Below are 25,211 nucleotides of genomic sequence, written 5' to 3'. Positions count from 1 at the left end.
TTATGAGAGAGAAGGGACAAGTATCATAGACACTATTTTTACAAATGAGGAAATTCCTTAAGCAAGTCACACTAGAGGTTAGCATTAATTCTCTACCTTTTACCATATGAACTTATCCAGGTCACTTAAACTTCTCTCAGTCCCCAAGGATTGCCTTTCCAGGATTGTTTTGAGGATTAACAAGGACAATGAAGAGGCACCTGGGTGACTCAGTCGGTTAAGCATCCAACTTTGGCTCAGGTCATGATCTCTTGGTTCTAGGGTTCAAGGGTTCGAGCCCCACAACAGCTCAGAGCCTGGAGCCTACTTTGAATTCTGTGTCTCCCTCTCTCTCTCTGCCCCTCCTCCACTCACACTTTGTCTCTGTCTCTCAAAAATAAATAAACATTAAAAATTTTTTAAAGACAAAGAATCGAAACATAATTTATAAATGATAAAGTGGCTCATGGTGGAAATATCATATTTCTGCATTGACTAGTCCAGATTGCCTTATACAGGCAGAAGAATCCATATTTAGTTCTTTGAATTTTCCTGGAGTCTATGAAGATTTCTAATACAGACACTTATACATCTGATTGGGCTGCTGGGTAGTTATTAGCTCTGGATTGTTCCTTCTGAGTCAAACCACTGGCTAATGATAGCATACAATTTACACTGTCCTCAAGGACGGTCACTCAACACTTGGTTCCACATTCCCTGCGGCTGAAAAAACCAACAGGATCCCAGTGCTACTCACCTTCTGTGTTCTCTGGGTGTTGCAGTGAGTTGTCATTCTCTAAGTCTCCACGTGTGAACGATCTTTGTATCTTCTGAAGAAGTTTGAAGAAGAGAATTCATTTTTTTTGTTTTGTTTTAGCACCTGGTTTCTTACAGGCATCAGAAATAAATGGCTTCATATTCATACATATTTATAATTATTAGCCAGTTAAAACCCCTGTCTTGATGCTGAGCTTGCTTGCAAGAGGCATATAACTATGCAGCTCCTGAGTTTAGCAATTTTTGGCCCCTCCAAAAATGTCCAATAATTGAATTGGTTCTACCTCTTCCCGGTGTGCTGCCCAGAATATTCAGTTGTGTTCTCAAACAATAAACTATTTGCAGAATTACAAGTTTTTAAAGAGTATTATATTTCCTTTTATAAAATGGCTTGCTGTTTTTATTTTCTTAAAAAATAAGCTGGAAACTGCAAACCCTGTGACTTTTCTTTCAGAGGCAGTTAAGTAATTTCTTTTATGATAATAGAATCCATTATATACAGAGCAAGCCATAATTAAAAGGTTTTATAGTTTATATATATGAGAAATTTTTAAAAGCGTCGATTGTACTTTAAACACAAATACTTGATTTTAAGCCTACTTAAAGTCTCCAATAACATTAAAAGTTAAACAGTTGACTTACATTAATTAGTGTTTCCATAAAGGTTTCTGAGGGTAATAAAAACAAGATAATACAGCACCATAGGGTTAAAGTAGCAGGGAAAAAAGTAATTTTTATGTTTATATTTGAATATACAATCTGATTGTATATCCAATTTGTGGTCATTATAAAATAATTAATCATCATCAAGAGAATCCACACACACACATATTTTACAAACTTTGGCTTCTAGTTATACTCAACATAGAATTCAGAGGCTCGGAGTCAATATCTAGAGCTCATAAAAATGAAAGTGATAGCCTGATCTAGTGTAGTTTCTATTTCTACAGACCAGTAGATGTGTGGTCTCCCCAGGATAGAAACTCTAAAAGTTGTGGGGTTTGGCTACTATTCCACGTGGTTTCATCAGGCTGAAGAAGGATTTTCTCCCTAAGCGTCACAGATAGGAAAAGGTAGTGCTGTAAATAAAATACAAAGCAAAAATGGCTTTGGAAACTTGATTGCCTCTGTGAAACTCACACCATCTTTAGGAGTCCTTTAATCTCAGGTGACTTCAAACGGAGGGATCTTCTAACAATGAGTCTCAGCAGCTTTCTCTAATGTCTTTAGGGGAAAGGTGGAGAGGCAGATAAACTTGAAGTTAATTTACCAATAGTGCAGGCTCCTGCCAGTTCTAAAGTGTTACGGACTCTGTGTCTTTTTTTGAGATCGCCGCTTCTTTGGGAATAAGGATGTTTTTTCTTAATATACAATCTTATGTTGCCAAAAGTCTGTTTTATAACACAATTCATGTTTCTTTGGAGTAACTTCTATTTATAGTATTCCTTATTGGTTCTGCATTTTGGAAGTATATTGTCATATAATACTGTCCTGTGTTTTGTGTGATTTAATTAAACCTTCCATTCCTTTCTTTGTTTTCTTTGGTTTCTTTGTAAGGCAATATGTATCTTTACATATTTCTTACCTTTCTATTCACCTACTTCTTTGATACCCGAAACCCCCTTTCCATTCACTTTGCCGGTACAAATCTGTTCTCTTCTAGGTACACATGAAGATGAATAAAAGAAGTTCCCTTCTGATTAACCGTGTATTAAACTCAAAATGTTTTTACTTCGTAACTTTCTCTAAAAAAATCAGGATTTTATTTTATTTTTTATTTTTTTATTGACGTATAGTTGACATATAATGTTACATTAATTTCAGGTGTACCACACAGTGATTCTGCAAGTCTATGTTACGCTATGATCACAAGCATAGGTACCATCTGTCACCATACAACACTGTTATAATATCATTGACAATATCCCCTATGCTGTATACTTTTTACCCCCTGACTTACTCATTGTATAACGGGAAGCCTGCGCCTCTGAATACCCTTCACACATCTTGCCCATTTTTCTGACTGTATCCCACCTCTCCGGCAACCATCAGTTTGTTCTCTGTATTACTGGTATGTTTCTACTTGTTTGTTTACTCATTTGTTTCATTTTTTAGATTCCACTTATGAATGAACTCACATGGTATTTGTCTTTCTCTGTCTGGCTTATTTAAATTAGCATCACACCCTCTAAATTCATGCATACTCTCACAAATGGCAATATCTCATCCTTCTTATGGCTGAGTAACATTCCACTGCATATATTTACATCTTTTTTTATTCATTTATCTATCAATGGACACTAAGGTTGTTTCCTTATCTTGATTATTGTAAATAATGGTGCTCTAAATATAGGGGTGCAAATTATTTGTTTGAATTAGTGTTTTCATTTTCTTTCAGTAAATAGTAGTGGATTTGTTAGTTCATATGGTACTTCTGTTTTTAATTTTTTGAGGAAGCTCCATACTGTTTTTCACAATGGCTCCGCCAATTTATGTTCCTACCAAAAATGCACCAGGCTTCCTTTTTCTCCACGTCCGTGTCCAGACTTATTTCTTTTTGTTCTGTTTTTTTTTTTATGTTTGTTTTGTTTTAATTCTAGCCATTCTGACAAGTGTAAAGTGATATTTCATTGTGGTTTTAATTTGAATTTCCCTGATAATTAGTAATAGTGAGCATCTTTTCATGCGTCTGTTGGCCATCTGCATTCTTCTCTGAAGAAATGTCTATGCAGATCTTCTACCCATTATTTAATCAGATTTTTCCCTTTGGTGTTGAGTTGTAGATATATAATAGATATTATCTATGTATATTATATATGTAATATATATTATATGTATATATGTATACATCTGTATATGTAATATATGTAATATATATTATATATGTAATATATTTTAGATATTAACCCCATGTCAGATACATTGTTTCCAAATTTCTTCTATTCATTAAGTTGGTTTTTTTTTTTTTTTTTACTGTTTCTTTCGCTATCCAATCTTCTTATTTTGGTGTGGTCCCAATGGTTTATTTTTGCTTTTGTTTTTCTTTTTTGGTTTTTTTTTTTTTTTTGACCTAAAGCAACATATCTAGAAAAATGATGCAATGGTCAGTGTCAAATAAATTACTGCCTATGTTTTTTTCTAGGAGCTTTATGGTTTTATGTTTCACATACAGATCTTTAATCCATTTAAATAATACAGGATTTTAGAGATCAAGAGATTAGAATGTTTCCGTCATAAACCAGTGCTAATGTAATCACATATCTCAAAACTCAAGTGAGGTAAAATAGAACAGTTTTTTATTTGCTAAATTTGGTTAAAGAGAAACATTAAAATAGTGATAGTTTACATTTTTTAGTATCCATAAATTTTCATTTTAGATTGTTTTCTTTTAAGAGCTAACCAACAGAATTTACTAATTAGCAAGGAGTAACATACAAGCTATTCACCTTGATAAAAGCAAGAAAGCACATATTTATTCCAAATCTTATCTTCAGTCCTGGTTTACTCATAAAATAAAATCTTGAATTCAGTAGCATGTTTAGGAATAAGCCAATTACCGTGAAAATGTCCAAAGGGAAGAGAAACATTTCCTATAGTGTCTCCATTTTAAAGGGGCATTTTTCCTCTTTATTTCTAATCTCAGATGGTCTGGCCAACCTTCATTCCCAGGGAGAGATGGAAACAGTACCTAAAATGGGAAGAAAGAGGAAACATCTTAATGCATATACTGACACACTGTTAAAATGTCAAATTTGGTAACGATGACTTCACAGGGACAGAGAATCTCTTTGCCGATAAAAGCAGATATATCCTAGGTGACAAGGTTCCTAAAAGTCGTATTTTATACTTGCTGAACAGTAATTCCCATACAACATAGCATCTACTTGTGTACTGCAAAATGCAATTATTTGCTGGTTGTTGATTTATCGTGTGTTTCTAACTCTTGTTGAAAAACAAACGCTTTTGGGTGCCTTGTAGCCTTTACACGTAAGTCCCCATGACATGCACACACGCGCACACACACACACACACACACACACAGCAAGACAAAGTCATCATCCTCCAAAAGTTTATAGCTAAGTTATAATATCTATATTAATGTGAATATGTGTTTTGCTTTAATCCACTTTGCCCAACACCTATAGATAATTGCTTGTCATATAACAAAATCACAATTATTTTTTTTAAAAAAACATTGTTTAATAAATACACTAATGATATAGAACCCCCAGGTTCTATTTCTTTCCTATCTTAACATCTAAAAAAGTCATTGGTAGTAGTAGTATTTTTGTTTCTTGGGCTCTCTTTGTCTCTTTTTACAAAGTGTTAAACTTATCGTAGCCAATTTAACAACCTAACTCTCAGAAATATTTATCAAGGAATTAATGTTGGCCTGACAGGGAGATGCCTAGAGGGTCTAACCTTGACCGTTTCTGGCTGAATGTCTTTATTAAGGGCTCCTGTAAGGGTACCAATGGCAGGCAAGGAGCATTTGCAGTTGACACAAGTATGAAAGTGTTGAGAAGTAGCACAGACGATAGGATTCATATTCAAAAGAGTCCCAAACATAGCAACATGTCGGATCTGACTAGCAAGGAAACATAACAGGGATAAAATACTGGGCACTGTTCTTGGGTCCGAAATATCAAGTTCAAGCATAAGGGAATTTAAACTCAGCAAAAAAGCACTCTATATAAAGTATTCTGGTTGCCTATCAGCTCAGTGTGAGTGAGCGCCATGAGATGACTTTCCTAAAACGCTGAGTAGGAAACGAAAGGTGACAACACGTTTTGCGTGTCATTCAGAGTGTCCGCTGTAAGCGCCACACTCTAACCGTGACATTGACACATTGTAAAACTGCAGGGGTAGCACTGGGGATGGAACGAGGGCTTGAGATACAATAATTTAAGGAATTTATAATACTTAACCTTGAAGAGAGGATACTAAAGGAAAAAAATGAATATTGTCTTCAAAATATTTCTAGATCTGTTAGCTGGAGTAGTAGTAATTCCATTTGGAATTCTAGATCAAGATGGAGCAGTCCCAGGAATAGAGATTTTAATCTGAGAGAGAGTTCTTAGCGGTGGAATTATGAAATGGACAACTTTGAGAGGTACAATTTCACAGCGGCTGAAGGAATTCATGCAGAAGCTGATGTCCTCTGAGGAGTGGTTAGGAGGAAAAAAATCAAGGATTAGATAGTGCTGAACTAGATAAAATGTAAAATCCAGTCTGACACTGAAATTGTATGGTGTGACAAATTCACTTCATGACTAAGAGATTTGTCTTTTTCTCTTTTAATTCTAATAGAGAATTGAGTCTGTATCCATTATAATAGGATATCAAAATATCTACAACGGATAAATGCATAAATTGCTAAATCAGAAAATAACATTATGTGTACATTATTCATAGATAAATTGGTAAACACCAGAAAAATAAACAAAAGTGAAAGTGGCTGCACCAGAGCAATAGTACCTGGGGCAGCGATGTAACAAGTAAGGGTGGTTTCTATTAAGGGACACACAGGGGCACTTGGTGGCTCAGTCCGTTAAGCTTCCAACTTCGACTCCGGTCATGATCTCATGATTTGTGTGTTTGAGTTCCGCTTCAAGCTCTGTGCTGATAGCTCAGAGCCTGGAGCCTGCTTTGAATTCTGGGTCTCCCTCTCTTTCTGTTCCTCCCCCATTCATGCTCTCTCTCTCTCTCAAAAATAAATAAACATTAAAAAAAGCTTTTTTTAATGAATGAAAAAAATTTTAACAAATGGAAAAAACATTGTTGTTGACAATGTCAACTGAGAATAATAAATATTTGACTTTTAGATTTTTTTCCCACACCTGTTCGCCTGTTTCAAAATATGCTACCTGGTACCACTTAGATTTTGTCAATTTTTTTCTTGTTCAAACTGTAATGTCAAACAAATCTATAGTGTTTCATGTAGATTCTGAACAGGGCCACATCAACTGCATTATCTTCAGTTCCACAACTTGCAGTACAGGGCCAGGAGAGTAGTAACTGCCCAGAAGTAAACAGTGAGTGTGTCTGAAATCTCACTTGTTTGTATTTTATTCTGATTTCTAATAAAAACTGGGTAAGTTCTGCAGTGTGTAAAAGAGAGTAGGAGATTGGCTTCAGTGTAGTTAAAATAACAAGGTCATACATAAAGAAAATTTACTAGCCAAATTATCTGTAGTCTATTACACTTCTGCACAGCTAGAGTCTGTCATTTTTTCTCAACCAGTGACATGACTTTCCCCCATTTTTCTTCATTATTTCACTCAGTAAAATATGATAGTTTCCCTTCTAGCATTAATACTAGATCTATTTAGATTGAATGGTAAGTAGATGGATGATTAATATGATAGACAAGGTTACACACACAAACATATAGACATATTGTACTCCAGTTTGCAAATATCTACCTGTCAGAGGTGCCTAAATTCTACCACTAGAAATTCATTTTGTGGCTTGAACAAGTTTCTGTATTTGGTAACAATTCATCAAAATTTACATATCTTTAGGGGCTACTAGCAACTTAACCCTATTATAAATTTAAACCACAGGGAATATAATAATGTCAGTAACTCAGTAAATCTGCGGAAACAGAGAAATCATTGTTTTTGAGAAAAGAGTTGGCTTCCGCTCAAGACACCTTGACGCAAAGAAAGACTGCAAATGCAGCCTGGGGATGCGTTGAAAAAAGAAACACCCCTATGTCTAAAGCCAGGACTGTGGGAAATAGTGGCTACAAAGATTTCAAGAGAGAAGAACACCAATAACAATGAAAAGTGCATGTAGGGAAGGGAATTAAGAGAATTCTGGCTACAAGTGATAGTGAAAATGTTTTCCTTGGAAAGAAGCTGGCTGGTACCAAGGCCACATGGACCTGGGATCCGGAAAAAAAAAACAAAGAACAACCTCATCAGGAAAAAAATGAGATATGGGTTGTTTTCTGTCAGGGTGGAAGAGAGGATGCTGAGAGTAAGGCGGAGGAGTGCCAACCAAATTAGACCCACCTCTACAAAAAGCTGGCCTTTTATCATCCATAATAGTAGTGGTCCAAGATTCCCCTTCTTCAGACCAACATCTAATGTGTTGTGACCCTGGATGAAATTTATTGTTGCTACTCACAGGTAAATTTTAATGATGGAGTTAAGGTCATAAAAACACAATAACCATGTTAGCTATCTATTCAAAGTGATGATACTTAGACAAAGGATTCTGTGAATGTTTATTTGTTCTATTTTGTTTTGCCATCTTCATTATTTTAAACTCGTTTTTCAAATGGACATATTTTCCATAAACAAATGTAAAATGAATGCCTCCAAAATAAAAATATAATAGGATTTTTAAGATAAATGAATGATAAGGAATTCGTAAAGGTGTTAATTGACTGAGCATAAGGAATTTGTTTGTTTCATTCACAGTACTAACCACAGTATGAAGTACCCACGTACTAAAATGGAACTTTGAAAGGAGAAGAAACATAAGAGGGGAAAACTAGAAAGGAAGTCCAGATTTGTAGATATGCAAATTGGCACTGTGGCTGGCTGTTGCCATTTGAATTCATCCCATTCAAATTCATGGGAGTATTGCTATAGAATTAGTCCAGAGTAATAACACCAATGGGGGAAGAGAAGGGTAAAGTAGTGGATGCTGGGTTGTGTCATCCCTTAGATGCTGATGGACATATTAGAGGGCATGTGTGAGACCTTGGCTATAAGGAGAGCTACTTCTGAGCCTGGCTGGCAAAATATGATGTATCGTTTGAATGGAGGCTTTTCTCTTTGCCTGTGAGTAGAATCCTCCAGTGAATTGAATCCCTGCATGTCAGAGAGTTTAGACCATCTGGAATTAATAAACTTGACATGGATATTGATATTCTATAATGAGCAGGATCTTAGCCTTAATTCCCCAGAAACCAGAGCTAAAGTGAAGGCTTAAGTGCAAACATTTTATTGAGGTATGTGATCTAGGAGGCAGGGGAACAGAACAGGTAAGAAGAAAGAGCAAAGAGAGATGCATTTTCAATTTAACCACAGCTATGGGCAACTGATTTTCTGTTCAATGTTATCTCCTAAAGAGGTGTATGGAATATGTCTCAAGACAATCTGTCTGGAAAAAAAATGGACAAATGTTTATCCATTGTCTCCCACACTCCTTTCTTCAAAAGATTTCTCCCCTAGATTAACTTCCCACACTCCTAAGTAGCACATTCTAGAGCACCAGTAGGTCACCGTGACATTATATTCCATGTGCCAACAGAAAAATCCAGAAGAGTAAGTGATAGGCAAGTAGTGTAAGATTTAGTAAAGGAGTTCATGTGTCATGTATATAAAGAACGAAGCATTTTGGCTGGTCTGAGTTGTTTGCCAGTTAGGTTGATTCAAACCATTATCCCCAAGGTATCGAAGCCATAAATTCCTTCTCTCGTTGGACCATGATTGCTGCAATTTACTGTTTTCACTGAGAAGAGAAGTACCAGAGGAGGACATTGTTATTCCTTTGAGGTCCACAATATTTGTCACTGTCCCTATTGTGTAAAAACAACACTAATTCCTCATGGAATGGGTGGTTTACCTCATTAGTATGGTACCCCCTTTCCTTGCCTGTGGGTACACTGGCATGAGAAACTCAGTGAAACCAGGTGGTAGTTCCAACTTCACGTTACATGAAATTCTTTCTATATCCTCTAGAGGTGCATTTCCCTCTTAGGAACCATTATCTCTTCTTCAGAAAAGTCTAATGTGCGGGAATGGGAGGCAGAAGTTATTCTACCGGTGAATTATTTAGATACAATGAAGAGAGAGGTCAACCCTGCTTCTACCTTGTGTTTCTGAGAATTATGTGTTCTAGATATTTGAGTTCCAGCACCACATATTGGTTGCTGGTTCAGTGTCTCTTCTGCATTCTGGAGGAGTAAGCCTCAAACATACAGCGTGCTTTCCTCAAGCTCTTAGTTGAGCCCTTTATATCTATTCTACTTTTCTACTAGTTGCTCCTTAGCCCCATGCATCTTGTGGCCAGGAACCATTTTCACACTTTTTTTGCCCTAAAATCAGTTCCTTTCTCTGAGTGAATGTGCAGAATGCCATAATTTTTTTTCTTTCTTTATTAGTTAATCCTAGTGTGCCTCTCTTGAAGTCTACCTAAGCTGAAGAATAGGCATTGGTGATACAGATGTATGTGATAGAGCACCTGGGCAACTCATACTTGGGATTTACTTGTGCCTTCTGAATCTTCACAGGCCTACGCCTGAACTTACCTCTGGCAAGCAAACTCTCAGATGGCCCTCCATGATCCCCATGTTTTGGTGTCCATGCTTTGTGTAATTTCCTCCCCTTAAGCGTCATTGGGACCTGTGACTTGCTTCTAACCAATAGACTTTGGCAAAAGTGATAGGATATAACATGTGTGTTATGTTATATTATATAACTGCCTTGCATGCTAACTTACCATAGATTCTCCTTGCTGGCTTAATGAAGTAGGTGGCCATTTAGCAAGGAATTGCAGGTGACCTCTAGGAAATGTGGGCAGTCTCTATAAATGGAAGGTGACTTCAAACCTATAGCCAACAAGAAACCAGGGCCCTCAGTTCTGTAATAATAAGGAAATTAATTGTTCCAACAATATGAGTGGACTTGGAAGTTCATTTCCCCCCAGTGATCTCTGGATGAGAACACAGTGCAGTCTATCTTGACAGGAGCTTGTCAAAGCAGAGGACCTAGCTAATCTGTGCCAAGACTCTTGACGAAGAGAAACTCTGAGATAACGTGTATTGTTTAAGCCACTAAGTCTGTGGTGATTTTGTATATAACAATAGAAAATGAATACAGTGTCTTTCCATTGTATAATGTTATGTTGCAAATTCTCATATTCATCAATGGGCAGATCTGACTATATCCAGCTCACAATGGAAAAATCTGATTGCAAAACCATTTCACATCCTGTGCTAAGGTGTTCAGTCTTTACTGCAGTCCAGTTGCATGACTCTTATGCAGGTCTCACAGGTCCATGCTACAACTTTTATATTTGGCCTTGTTATAGACTTCCTAGAGCATCATTATCTACTACAGGTATGTCTAGCATGTTGGATTTTCTGGGTCACGTGCCGAACTGGCAGAGTCAACTGTGCTCTAGAGCCCTCTGTTTCTCTAGATCCCACTTAAAACTGGTAGCCTTTCAACTTACCCAATAAGTAATGCTGCCTCCAAAATCCAAATTGCCCATCCAGACCTGGGCTTCTTTGTTGGTGATAGAAGGTACAAAGTGAAATTTCTACCTCATGGCATGCTCCAGTTCACTGGACGTCTAAATTCACCAATTTGGTAAGCCTCTGATTCTCTATTTGGTTTACCTGCCACCATTTATGGTTATACATACATATATATAAATAATATATATATATATATATGTATATTATATATGTATATATTTAGAATATTTATGTTCTATATTTATTTTAAAATATATATTATATTTTTAAAAATATATTAAAATATATATATATTTTTTACTGGGGAATTTTTTTTTATTTAGGCTTTATTGTATCAAGTCTAATTAAGATAATGTCACCATTTAGTGAACGAGCATGATGCCCTGTCTAATATCCAGATAATAAAGATCTCCAAAAGTTACATTTTGATAGAGGACAGGATAGTTAACATAGTCCAGGAGCAAGAGAGTGAATTTGTACTTCCATCCTTATCACACAGAAACAACTTGACTTTGAATTTTTTATCTTAATTGCTTCTCCACTAGAACTGCTCTTGAGACTCTGATCAAATAGTGGCTCCTTTCCTGTTGGGAATCTTTTCATCATCCGTTCCCAGACCTCTGCTCCCCACCTGATAAACTTCTTTTGCTTATTCCCGTTATCTTCATGAAGTTCTACCTCCATCTAATACTCACCCCCAAATACATTATTTTCTTCTTCTTGTAATTTCATACTGTATGCTTAAAACATTAAATCCAGAGCTTAAGTCATTAAAAACAAAACTTGTTTTGCTCTATTCTCTTTCCTTGAGGGAAGGGAAACATTAATCTTAAAGTACTGCAAGGAGTCTTTTCTAATGTAGGGAAGAAAATAAAGAAAAAAATAAAGACAAATTTCCATATTATACATATTGAATATTCATATTCTGCCACTGCTGTTCAGATATTTTCTTGGATGAATGGATGATTTTACAGAATAGAAACGTTCTAGGCTTGGATTAAGACAGCCTGGGTGTAGTTTGGAGATATATTACAAACTTCATAATAGGAGGTTAAGTTGCACAATATCCTTATTGGGTTAATATAAGAATAAGTTATATATATATATATATATATATATATATATATATATATATAGTATTATATATTATATATAATCTATATCATGTATAATACATATAACATGGTACTATTCCATGATTCAAGCTTTCTATCTACTTATATATGTGTTCTCAATATATATTAGAACTAATTATCAAAGTTATGCTGCTGTGTATTGTTATAATAGAAAATATTTTCTTAGAAAAAGAGAAGTCTCATTTAATTCTCAATTTACTATATAAAGTGTAAAATTTAATACTTCCAGTTGAAAACAGAATCATAATCTACAGTGCCTAGAACAACACCAAAGAAATGTATTCAGTGAAGGTGACTCCTAGCATATCATCATGCAGAGTATATCTGCCACAATCCAGTCAAAATAAAAATAAAAACTCATAAACCTTTTACTGGTTTTGAAACAGGACAATTTAATCCTAGGAATTAGCTGCAAGGGTTACGGAAGAGCTGAGAAGCCAATCAAGTGAGCATGAGGAGGCATGAAAGGCGGGAACACCAGAAAGGCATTCTTTTTCCCTAGGCTGGGGTCTCAAAGACAATGGCATTTTCCAGAGCTCAGGGACAATGCTTTTCCGGTGAAAACTGAAACCACACTGGGTCTTTCTGGAGAGACCCACAGAAATATGTAGTCACTGTCTGAGCCTCAGCTTGAGGAATGAGGAGAGGGGGAGCACCTTTTCTTCTTCCTTCCTTCCCACTTCACAGCAGGTAAACCAGATGGAAGTCAGCTGACAAGATAGGCTGGGCAATGCAGCCTGCAGAAAGGACATCAGAGTAAACAAGAAAGTCACATTACATGGCCATTATTATAAGAAGAATAGGTAGATAGTTTCACTTCCACACGATGAATTTGGAAGCGTGTCCATGTATGTAGAACTAAAACCCTTGAAAATATGTATTAAGTGTTCAACCTGTAGCCTCAGTCTTTAAAAGTGGTTTATTGGAAAGAAAACATTTGCGTCGACACTGTTCAAAGACTTTATTAAGAATAAATTCAGACACCCAGATGACTTAGTTTGATCATCCACAGTTTAAGGATTTCTCAGGTGTGTTTGTAAGTTTTCAAGTATATCAATTACTATTATGTTTTCTTAGTAGCCAAATAAGTGCTTACACTAGTGCTTAAAATTGAGGATATTTTTCTTTTGACAAACGTATATTGAGCTCATACTAAAAGCGAGATCAAATGATTAGGGATTCAAAACTTGAGACCCAAGTCTTGTGGTGCCTGACTCACCCCAGTGAGTCACTCAGCTCAGTGGGTTAAGCGTCTGACTCTTGATTTTGGCTCAGGTCATGATCTTGCAGTCATGATCTCAAAATTGTAACATGGAGCCTCACGTAGGGCTCGGCACTGGGCCTGGAACCTGCTTGGGATTCCCTCTCTCCTTCTCTCTCCATTCCTCTCCCACTCACTCTCTCTTTCTATAAATAAATAAAATAAATAAATACATAAATAAACAAACACACAAACATTAAAAAAATTGCAAATAAATGCAAATTCTCGTTCAAGATTGTTTATATGGGAGAAAAAAATAACATAAGACTGCAGTGCAGATGAGAAAATAATAATGAATAGGTGATGTTGCAGTTTGAGGGGCCTTCATATATTTCAGAAATTTTTAAATGATATGTTACATTAAAACATTTCAGCTAATACCTGTGATAATAGTATGAGTTGGCATTATACTTCCTCATTTATTGATGAGGAGTCTGAAAGGCAAGCAGAACTTGTAAGCAGAAGAACCCAGTAGAAGCCAATAAATGCTCTGTTGCACTTCAATATGACTGTTGCCTCCACATTTCATAGCAAGACCTCTTGACATTGCACATGGTACAGAAAAATTCAATGAGAGTTTAGATGAGAGAAGATATCTCAGATCTCAAATATATCAGATGTTTTTCTGATGTAAAAAATCAAATGATAAAAAAATGTTCATACCGTGAAAAATGGAAAAAGGAAATTTTTTCTATTTGAAATACAATCTTCATAGAAATCTTTTTAAAAATTGCTTTCAATGCTCTAAATACATTGGCCTAATTTTTCACACTTAGAATTAAAAAGATTAACAATGACTAGAAAACTTTAAAAATGTGTAAAAACCAAAACTAGAAAATAGGAAGCAAATGGATCAAAAACCCATGGCTTTGGAAATAAAGGGCATTGCCTGGTGAAAAGTATATGTCAAGTAATAAGCATATAAAATTAAAAGTCATTTCCAGAGGATTCCTCTAGTTTCAAATAACAAGAAAAGTTGATTTTGAGAAAACTATCAATTCCTTGTTTATTCTGTTCAATAAAAAGCAAAGACAAACTACAAAAGGCAGAAAAATAGTAGAAGACAAAATGGGAACAAGAACAAAGGCAACAAATAAAAAATAGTAACAATTATGGCAGATATAAACTCAACTATATTGACAATCACTTTGAGCATGAATGGTTTAAATGCACCAATAAAAAGACAGAGATTGTGAAAGTGAATCAAAGATAAGACCCAACTATGTGTGTCTGTAAGAAACCCCCTTTAAGTATAAAAACACATATAGATGAAAAGTAAAGAAATGGAGAAAGATATACCATGCAAACAATAATCAGAAGGGGCACCTGAGTGGCTCAGTTGGTTAAGCAACCAACTTTGGCTCAGGTCATGATCTCACAGTTGGTGGGTTCGAGCCCCATGTCTGGCTCTGTGCTGACAGCTCAGAGCCTGGAGCCTGCTTCAGATTCTGTGTCTCCCTCTCTCTCTGCCCTTCTCCTGCTGGCACTCTGTCTGTCTCTCTCTCAAAAATAAATAAACATTAAAAAAATTAAAAAATAAATGAAAAAACTTATATTAATTTTAGGCCAAGCTGAATTCAGAGTAAGAAAAGTTATCAGCGATTTTTTTGAAAAAGGCACTATAGGGGTCACCAAGTGGCTCAGTTGGTTGAGCATCCAACTCTTGATTTCAACTTAGGTCATGATCCCAGGGTCATGGGATCGAGCCTTGAGTCAGGCTCTGTGCTGAGCATTGAGCCTGCTTAAGATTCTCTCTCTTTCTCTGCCCCTCTCCCTCCCTCCCTCTCTCTCTCTCTCTAAAATAAAATTTTTAAAAAGGCATTACATAATAATAAAGGGGTTAATTTTCCAAGAAGATATCAAAATACTAGCATGTATGTACCTAGCAACAAAGTACACAAATACACAATCAGGAACACAGGAAGGATGTATTTTTTCACTACTTCTTTCAACATTATTTTGGAAGTCCTACCTAATGCAAATAAAAGATGCTGGGAAGGAAAAAGTAAAACTTTGCAAATGCCATGATAATCCATGCAGAAAATCCAATGGAATGGATAAAAACACTCCTGGAACTAATAAATGATTGTAACTAATAAGCTGTTATAACTAATAAGCTGTATTCTACAAAGTTCACATACAAAAGTCAATGTCATTCCTATATACCAGCAATGAACAGGTGATATTGAAATTAAAAACATAACATTGTTTACATTAGGACCCTAAAAAATAAAATACCTATATATAAATTTAACTAAATATGTGTAAGATCTATATAAGGCAAACTATAAAACTTTGATGAATGAAATCAAAGAACCAGGTAGAGAGGTATTCAATCTTCATGGATAGAAAGGCTCAATATTGTCAAAATGTTAGTTTTCCTCAACTTGATTTCTCTTTTGAGTGCAGTCCTAATCAAAATCCCATCAAGTTATGTTGTGGATATTGATAAACTAATTCTCAAGATGGTTATCCAAAATATACAAAGAATTCTTAAAGCTGACTAATGAGAAAACAACCCAATTAAAAAATAGGCCAAAGACCTTTACAGAAACCTGAGCAATTGCTAAAAAATGCTAACCTTCATCTGAGCTTCCAGTGAGTTGTAGTCACTGATCACAGATCACCAGAAGAAATATGATAATAATGAAAAACTTTTACATATTATGTGAATTACCAAAATGTGACACAGAGACACCAAGTGAGCAAATGCTGTTGGAAAAATGGCACTGATTGAATTACTGGATTCAGGGTTACTACAAACATTCAATTTGTTAAAAACATTATATCTGCAAAGAGCAGTAAAGCAATGCACGATAAAATGAGTAAGCCTGTAGTACTGAGTGAAAGAAGCCAATCTTAAAATGCTACGTGCTGTGTAATTTCAATTATATGACATTGTGGGAAAGGCAAAACTATGGAGACAGTAAAAAGATCAGTGGTTGCCAAGGGTTTCAGGAGAGGAAGAGACGAATAGGCGGGGCACAGGGGATTTGTAGGGCAGTGAAAATACTTTGTAGAATAATGTATTATTCTATCTGTGCCATTATACATTTGCCCAAATCCATAGAATGTACAACACCAAGAATCATCCTAATATCAACTGAGGACTTTGTATAATAATGATTTGACAATATAGTTTCATCATTTGTAAGTTTTAAGGATGTTGATAATGGGGAGGCTGTATGTGCGTTTGGACAGGAGGCATATGGAAAATCTCTGTACCTTTCTCTCAATTTTGCTGTGAACTTAAAACTTCTCTAAAAAATAAAGTCTATTAGGGACGCCTGGGTGGCTCAGTCGGTTAGGCATCCAGCTTTGGCTCACATCATGGTCTCACGGTTTGTGAGTTCAAGCCCCTTGTGGGGCTCTGTGCTGAGCCTCTGTGCTGAGCCTGGAACGTGCTTCAGATTTTGTGTCTCCTCTCTTTGCCCCTCTCCTGTGCTCTCTGTCTCTCTCAAAAACAAATAAAACATTTAAAAAAATAATAAAGTCTATTAAAGAAAAAAATGCACACAAAAGACAAGAGTGGATTTTACAAGCCACAATTTCCTACCCCTTTAGCAATTGATTTTGTGGCTTTTCACGCTATATTCCATGACCCATCAACAGCTAACCTCCCGGGGCTTTGCTAACATCTGCGGAAAAGAGCATCTTCTGGAATCAGACATGTACTAATTTGTAGCTATGAGTTTGCACAGCATTGATATCTTTTCTATTTCTGCAGAAATGGATTTATTGAGAGTATTTCAATTAAGTTAGCAAAGGTCACAAAAATTGGTAGCCCACTGTGTCCTTTGAAAGTCAATGTTATGCCCGGTGGTAGTTTTGGTTTATTGATTGTTGTTTCTCATGTTCTCTGCCACTTTCTTAGATATATTAGTACTTTTCATCAGCCAGGTGAAGATGTTTTTTTGTGACTTGGTTAAGCAAGTGTCAACTTGTGTCTTTCTTATGGTTCTGTCTTCTCAAGAGAATACTGTTATTGCCTCTCTTGCATGAACGTGTAAATTCTTCACATTCACCCGTCAAAAAAACAACTAATAAGGTAGATTGCATGCTCATTTTACTGAGTACTAAATTGTTTTTCCTGGTCTCCAAAGAATGGATGATAATGAACTGTCTTTAAATTTAACACTTGAGAAGTGCTTAGGGGAAAACATGCTGATTTAGGTTTTACAAAAAAATAATTCTTTTACTGTATGTTCTTGTCTTTTCAGTGAACTGGCCAGGACAATTTACATTTTCAAAAGGCTTGAGATTTTGGTTTAAATAACAAAGGTTAGACCAAGGGCTGTGACCCTTTCTGCTTGTTTTGGTACAATCTGCCCCAGTGGTAGAATTTCAGCCTTAGAAAAAAAAAAATCTACAGAGAAAACAGCTACAATGTAAGGCAAATAAACTGGAGGGTAGAGTAAAATTGCTTTAAATATGCAGCATTCTTATAAAATTACCTTGTCTTCCCCCCTTTCTCTCTCTCTCTGCCCCTCCCCCACATGCGCATGCATGCACGCTCTCTCTCTCTCTCAAAAAGAAATTAATAAACTTTAATAAAATAAAATAAAATACTCATTCTTCCAGTGACCTGCATTCCCTCAATCAAAGGAACCAGAAGAGAACAAACTGTTTTGGTTAATCAAGACACATTTTCTTACCATCACATTGTTTTACTCATTACCTGATAACACTAAATATAATTTTATTTTATTTTATTTTAATTTAATTTTATTTTATTTTATTTTATTTTGTTTTGTTTTAATATATATTTTTTAATGTTTACTTTTGAGAAAGAAAGATAGTGAGCTCAAGCCAGGGAGGGGCAGAGAGAGGGAGACACAGAACCCAAAGTAGGCTCCAGGCTCTGAGCTGTCAGTACAGAGCCCCACACAGGGCTCGAACCCATGAACTGTGAGATCATGACCTGAGCCGAAGACATACACTTAATTGATCGAGCCACCCAGGGGCCACTCCAGCATCTTGATTTCAACTTTCAACCTCCAGAAACATGAGACAATTAATTTCTGTTGGTTAACCCACTGAGTTTGCAGTACTTTGTTACAACAACCTTAGGAAACTAATACAGGTACATTCTTTTCAAGTTTATGTGAAAACCTTTCATTTTAAAACCTTTTATCGAATATGTTGTATCATCTTAATTTTTAATTCTTTAAAACATCAGTTCATAATGGTTAGTGGTTTAGAACTGTTTAAACATTGTTTAAACATATTTATAGACATGAAATTTTTCCTGGCGTTTCTTCCCCAATACTTGCCTTGGCCTGTTATGATTCTTCCTTTCTGCCCATTTATTCCCTAAGTCTCTTTCTGATTCTTTACCTAAACAATTCATGTGAGAATTCCTATCTTGTCGATCTCCTCTTTCCATCAACCACTTCCATATAACTGTGTAGGTATATAGTCAACTTATTAGTAGTTCTCCTGGAGTAGGGATAACCCCTAATACTGACTCTTCTAATGCAGTGACAGAAAGGCAAGACCAAAGATGTCATTGAAATATGAACGTATCCCATGGGACCCAGCACCAGAAGCATTTGAAGAATGGAGGAGAAATCGATTTTGAAATGTACATAACTGAAAATTCTTCTCATACTGAATGAATAACATGTAATTAGAGAATTTGTTTCTCAAGTAGTAGAAGTTCTCTCTTTTGGGGCATATACAAAGATAAACACATCATACCATTTTTTTGGTGTCAATTACACAAAATAGAATTTATCAGAGTTGCTGGGTATGTAGGGCACAAACATAAAATCAGTGAGTGTGTAAGTAACAACTCCTATGTGAAAGAAACTTGAGATTTCCCCCAAATTTGAAAACAATCCCTAAACTTGTATGATATTCCATTAACAAGTTACAATGCTACAAATATTTTTTAAACAACTGGTGTGTGTGTTTTTTTAAATTGACCATGCTAGCAGAAAAATAGAATTTTCCTTCTAATATTTTTATAGAAAACGATATTACAGGGGTGCCTGGGTGGCTCAGTCAGTTGAGCATTCAACTTGGGCTCAGATCATGATCTCATGGTTCATGGGTTAGAGCCCAGCATTGGACTCTATTCTGACAGTTCAGAGTCTGGAGCCTGCTTTGGATTCCGTGTCTCCCGCTTTCTGCCCTACTGCACCCCCCCCCCCGACTCATGCTCTCTCTCTCTCTCTCTGTCTCTCTCTCTCTCAAAAATAAATAAACATAAAAAAGTTTTTTTCTAAAGAAAAGTATGTTATAAAAGCACCTCGATTTGAAGAGCAGGTCAAAGAGCACACAGCCAAAATATAAGAAAAGAAGGATTATAGAAGTATGTCAGGCATAAATAACGTGAAAACATTATGTTGTTTTCTGGACTTTGTTATGTTTAAAGAATTTGTTAGCTTTTTAAAATTTGTAATTTACTATTCCCTTTCTCATTCTAAGTAAATGTTGCTTTCATATATAATTCTGCATTTATAATTTTGTATTTTGCAAACCATATAAAGACACCCTTTAAAAATCAAACTAAAAGCATCCCAACTTAACTTTTCAAGCCAGATCTCAAATATGTCTTTTTTGACATCACCTGACATGAGGAGGGTGGAAGAGAGAAAGTCAGATTTGAAAAAGAAACAGTAATTTTTTAACAATTATGGTTAAATATCTTACTTTTCATTTCACAAAAAAACATCTGATGATGTGAACTCATTGCTAGAAACTCTCCCACAGCTTTGGAAGGAGTTGGTACTGTTGAAACTCGCCAGTAAATCCTTCTTTGCCCCCCTGAGTATCAGCCCATTCTCTCCATAATTTCATGGCGATAGTTCAGTTCCTCATTAAATACATTTTGCAGGGCATTTAGTGTATTTCAGGCCCCGTGTGTCTAGATGTCGGTGTAGTAATAGTGAATAAGACAAAGTCCGTGTTCCCATAGAGCTTTTCTGTCACGTGGGGAGGGTGGGAATAGCCAATTAGCAAGTAAATACACAAATAACCAAGGCTAATTTAGGTAGTCAGATAAGCAATGCAGAAAATAAAATAGATGATAAAGATGACTGAGGTATTGAACAACTTGAGATCGTACTAGATGGTGATTCTGAGAAGATGATATTGTGATACATAATAACAACATAAACATAAACCATCACCATAAATGTTTTGGGAGAAATTATTTTAAAGAGAGTAAATACTAAATGCAAGCATTCAGGGGTAGGAAAGTGTGGCATGTTCAAGGAAGGTAAAAACGGTGATGCTGGCCAGAGCAGGAAAGCAGAGAATGGTAAGGAATGAGGGGGGAGAGACTTCAAGGCAGGATTAGTAAGATTGATGGATGTGAGTCTAATTGCCAAAGGCTATTCCTTCCTGAATGTTTCAAAGGCACTTCCAAATTTATCGTATTTAAAACCAAATTCATTATCTTTCTTCCACAAGTATGTTTATGCTTCTACAATGTCCATCTCATTTAATGATATCATCTCCTCCCAGTTGCCCAACTTAAAAAAAATCTCCTACTCTGCCTCATAATTCTTCCCTGAATTCCAAATCTAGTCTGTGACTGAATCTTATTTGTTGATTGTTCCTCACAAGTATCTCTCATCGTGCACTCGCTATTCTAGTTTCTCACTCACCATCTCCCCTGGAGTTGTGTCACCTCACTTCCCTTTTAGAGACCCCACTGCTTCTGGTTTTATTTCCTCGAGTTAGTCTTTCCAGGGCAAATCATCGTGATCTTTGTCAGCAATGATCGGTCACTTCCTTCCGATGTTAAAGCCTCCTAGTGGTCTGTCACGGCACAAATAAGAAAGTCTACACCCTCAGCCATGGAACGCAAGGTGCTTTAGGTCTGGCTCTTGCTTACAACTCCAGTCTCCGACCTGTCACACAAATTAATTCTCCCACAAAACCAAACTACTTCCAATTTCCTTTATGTTCCCACTACTTCAAACCCTTATTCTTTGCACATGCTGTTTCTGACATTTGGAATGACTCATTCCATTACATCCCCTGCTGTGTCCCTGCAAAACTCATCCTTGAAAGCCTAGGTTTAGGGCCCATATTTTGTGGTAACTCTTCTCTTCAACACTTAAGCCTTCTCTCCCCACCACGCACCACCACCACCACTTGACCTCTTATTGCCTCTATGTTTCTGCGGCATTTTGCACAGAGAGTAATTTTGGAACGATAGTTTCCCTCTGTTGATATCCTTTAGAATGATTTGATGCCTGTGCCTCAAGCAATGTGATGAGGAGCCCAAAGAACTTGTGCCTAAACAGCGCAACTATTGATCATAAGAATAAAATGTTAGATGTACAGGGAATTTAAAGATTATTAAGGTGAGCCCTTCATATTACAAATGAAGAAACTGATAACCAGAAAGTTTAAGCAGCCAAGGTCACCATATCTAGTTTGTGTGTGTGTGTGTGTGTGTTGTTGTTGTTGTTGTTGTTTTGTTTTTCTGTTGGTTTTTTTTTTGTTGTTTTTTTTATGGGGCTCATAAGAACTTCAAATTTCCTGCCCACGGAGCTTTTGCCTGGGGCTTTGAGCACCATTGGGTACTTCTTCCATCATCTCCCATATTTACGTTCAGCTGATAGGTAGCTGTGGATGCATTTACTTCATTTACATTAAGCACCCTCTCAGCATTCGTGAATGAAGGAAACAAAAGTCTGGAGTGTGTAATTCCCTAACTGATACTGCGAACAACTGAGTGTTACTGTGCATTCACCTATTACTTCATTCATTAATTCTTTAGTCAAACACTTACTAATCACCTTGAATGTGCAGAATGCCATACTTTGTGTTGAAAATTAAAAAGCAAATAGGGAACACAGGATGCTCTTTGCACACCAGAAAGTCACAGAGAAACAAAACAAATGATCATAATATTAAAACAAAATTGGAAAAGCCGCACTGAACATATGAATAAATCAAGTTGTGCATGATTTTGGAAATCTCTTAGGAAAGAGCCACCAACTTCTTTAGAGAAAATCGCATTTCAGCTCTACGTTTGTTCAGTTAAAAAGAGAGGAAAGTAAAGGATAAACCATGAAATAAACCCTTCATCAGCATTGTCTTTAGTGACAGCTTAAATTAATCTCAGTGATAATGCCACCTCGTTTCCCGTACCATGGAACATAGTTAAGATAGGTCAGTGATATCCATATGCCAATAAAATTTAGGATTATTTTAATTTTTAAAATCTTAGGTTTTATTAGTTTAGTCTTAAGTGTTTCAGCTTTAAAGTTTAATTTTGATTTTCTTTCTGTGGTCTCTGATTTTGGAGCAAGTCCAGAATTCATTTCTGATTCTCCTTTACCAATATGAGCAACATGCTGATTTTATTGCCACAAGAATGTCGCTCTGATGAGTTCTTAAAAATATGGCTTGGGAAATTGAAATAAAATAAAAATTTTCTTCTGCTCTTGTAATGGGACTGTATCCTATTTCACAGTTTAACAAATCTTTACAAACTTTTTATTTCATTTGTCTTTTCATATTTGTTTGCTTGGTCTGTGTCCAAAGGTAAATACGTACATGTGCAAACCCATTCTTACTGTAGAGCTTAGTCATCCAAACCCATGGATTTCTGGAAATCTAAAAAAGAAACAATTATTGGATGTTGCTAGTTTGAGTCCCAAATATAAAAGTTTATAGCGTTTTACATAAACACTCCAAAGCCCTAGCCATGCATTTTAATTTATTTTGTTTATGGTAAAATTTCTCCTACGGTTTTTCAACATTTTTCAACATTCAGTTTAAATTTTTGAAGAAATCATGGGGCACCTAGGTGGCTCAGCCAGTTAAGCATCCTACTCTCATGGGCTCAAGTCGTGATCTCACAATTCCTGAGTCTGAGCCCCACGTCGGGCGCCTTGCTGACAGTGCAGAGCCTGCTTGGGCTCTCTCTCTCTCTTTCTCTCTCTCTGCACCTCTCTGTCTCTCAAAATAAATAAATAAAAAATTTTTGAACAAACTTTCTCTTATTATTACTCTTGGAAAAGAAGATTCTGTAGGATTTTTCTTCTTTGAAGAGTATATCATAAACTTATAAAACATCAAATCTAAAAATTAAACTTTTTGTAAGTGCATGTATACCTGTGTTTAACATGGAAATACGAAAGTATAGCCACCATTAGTCATGCAAATAATAATTCATATCTATGCATATATGTGTATAAATATAAATGTTTCTTGTAATTTTTAAAATAATGTATCATGGGCTTGCGTTATTATTTTTATTATTGTTGAACGCATGCCTACTATACCGTCACAAATCAGTTATTTATATTAGGACAGTGAAACTAAGTGACTTACCCAAGATCACACAGCTAGATTATTTACTAAACTGGGTTGTAATAAAGCAATATTTAGGACATGTTATAGATTTTTTTAATATGTAAATTTACTCCTTAATGGCATGATCTTTTGTTTTGCGATTAAATTTCCAAAGGGCATTTCTGACATTCATATTAGCTTATTTCAAATGGAAATTAATTTCCTCTTGACAAGTGTTGTGAGTTTCAAAATATCCCCTGTGCACATGTTTGCTGAAAAGGTTATTTGTATCACAAATGTTTGTAGCAAAGATACCTAAGCTTTTATTATGCATACATATCTTTATGTACATAGTACTCATTATAAGTTTATGAGATTATTTTTCTGTAGTGACTTTTGGAAACTACTCTGCAGCTTTATGATTGTGCTGTGTGTTCCATGTCTTATTTAAATGTGATTTTGGCCTTTAATTTTTAACCTTGTAAGTTTCGTTACTGTGTATTCCAATTTCATCTGAATAACCATACCAAAAGAAAACTTAGAACTCTTCAGCTCTAAATTCGTGTAACTAAAAGTAGCTCTTCTAATGTCTGTTATTGTGATCAGCATTTTAAAACTCAAGCCAAGGCTTTTGATTGTCAGAGATCCTGAGGACGGGAATTGCACACAGCCCCACAGCTGGAGGAAACCATCAGAATGCGGGGGACAGTACTTCTGCCGAGTAAGTTTCTTGATTCCGGAACTGTGGAATAGACCAAAAAACCAAAGCATCTGGCAGGATATGTGGCAGCTGGAAAATACACATATTTTAAAGCCCTTAAGATGCCTGTGGTTTAACACATATATATCATTATTCTAACATTTGCTAAAATAAAATGCAATTACACATTACTGAATATTATTGATTTTCTTTTACATCAGGACAATTTCGACTGTCTTAATGCTCTCAAATAATATCTTAGAACTCACTTGTGTGCTAAGCAGAAACCTAGAGAATAATTTATATTTTTCTTTTTGAACATCTAAATGAATTAAAACTTAAAAAAAAAAATAACCCAAGGTCCTTAAGAACTGATCATTCCCCTTGCTTTAACCTGAATTCTTCTTTCATTAGAAAAGATTCACTACTCAACGAATATTTCATCTTCATTCATAAAATGGAGTCTTCATTTCTGGGGCAGGTTTGAATTTAGAAGGAGAAAAAGACTTCACCTAGGAAATTAAATATGCAAATATATGTGCATATATGTATAGGTGTATACATACACAAGCTTGTGGTTTCCTTCAGTAAGTTAATTTACAGTTGTTTTTTTTTTACTATAAGGAAGAAATGGGTGTGCATATGAATGTGTTTTAATGTTTTCAGCAGTTGCACAGATAAAAGTTTCCACACAAACACTTGCTTTTCGCTTAAGAAAACCTATCCACCTTTGGCCCACCTAGATAAGGATATTTCTATAGGAAGAAGGAGGAAGAAGAGGAGGGGGAGGGGGAAAGAAGGAAGAGGAAGACAAAGAAGGTGAAGAAGGAGGAAGAGAACCACCTGAGCAGGTCCAGCGAAAAGCCTTGTTTCACA

At 35.9% G+C, this 25,211-nt stretch overlaps 1 long non-coding RNA gene across 1 annotated transcript in view; it reads left to right on the top strand.

Moving 5' to 3' along the window:
* Positions 1-24,523, top strand: part of LOC128314336 (uncharacterized) — an 88,479-nt gene extending 63,956 nt beyond the window's left edge. The window contains exon 3 of the long non-coding RNA XR_008295862.1: positions 24,278-24,523. This is a non-coding gene — a long non-coding RNA (uncharacterized LOC128314336). The remainder of the gene's footprint in view (positions 1-24,277) is intronic.
* Positions 24,524-25,211: the final 688 nt, after the last annotated feature.

The sequence above is a fragment of the Acinonyx jubatus genome, chromosome B1 (genome assembly GCF_027475565.1).
Source record: "Acinonyx jubatus isolate Ajub_Pintada_27869175 chromosome B1, VMU_Ajub_asm_v1.0, whole genome shotgun sequence".
NCBI classification, from domain to species: Eukaryota; Metazoa; Chordata; class Mammalia; order Carnivora; family Felidae; genus Acinonyx; species Acinonyx jubatus.
The sequence above is the reverse complement of the archived record's forward strand: the minus strand, read 5'-3'. Positions and strand labels throughout refer to the sequence as shown.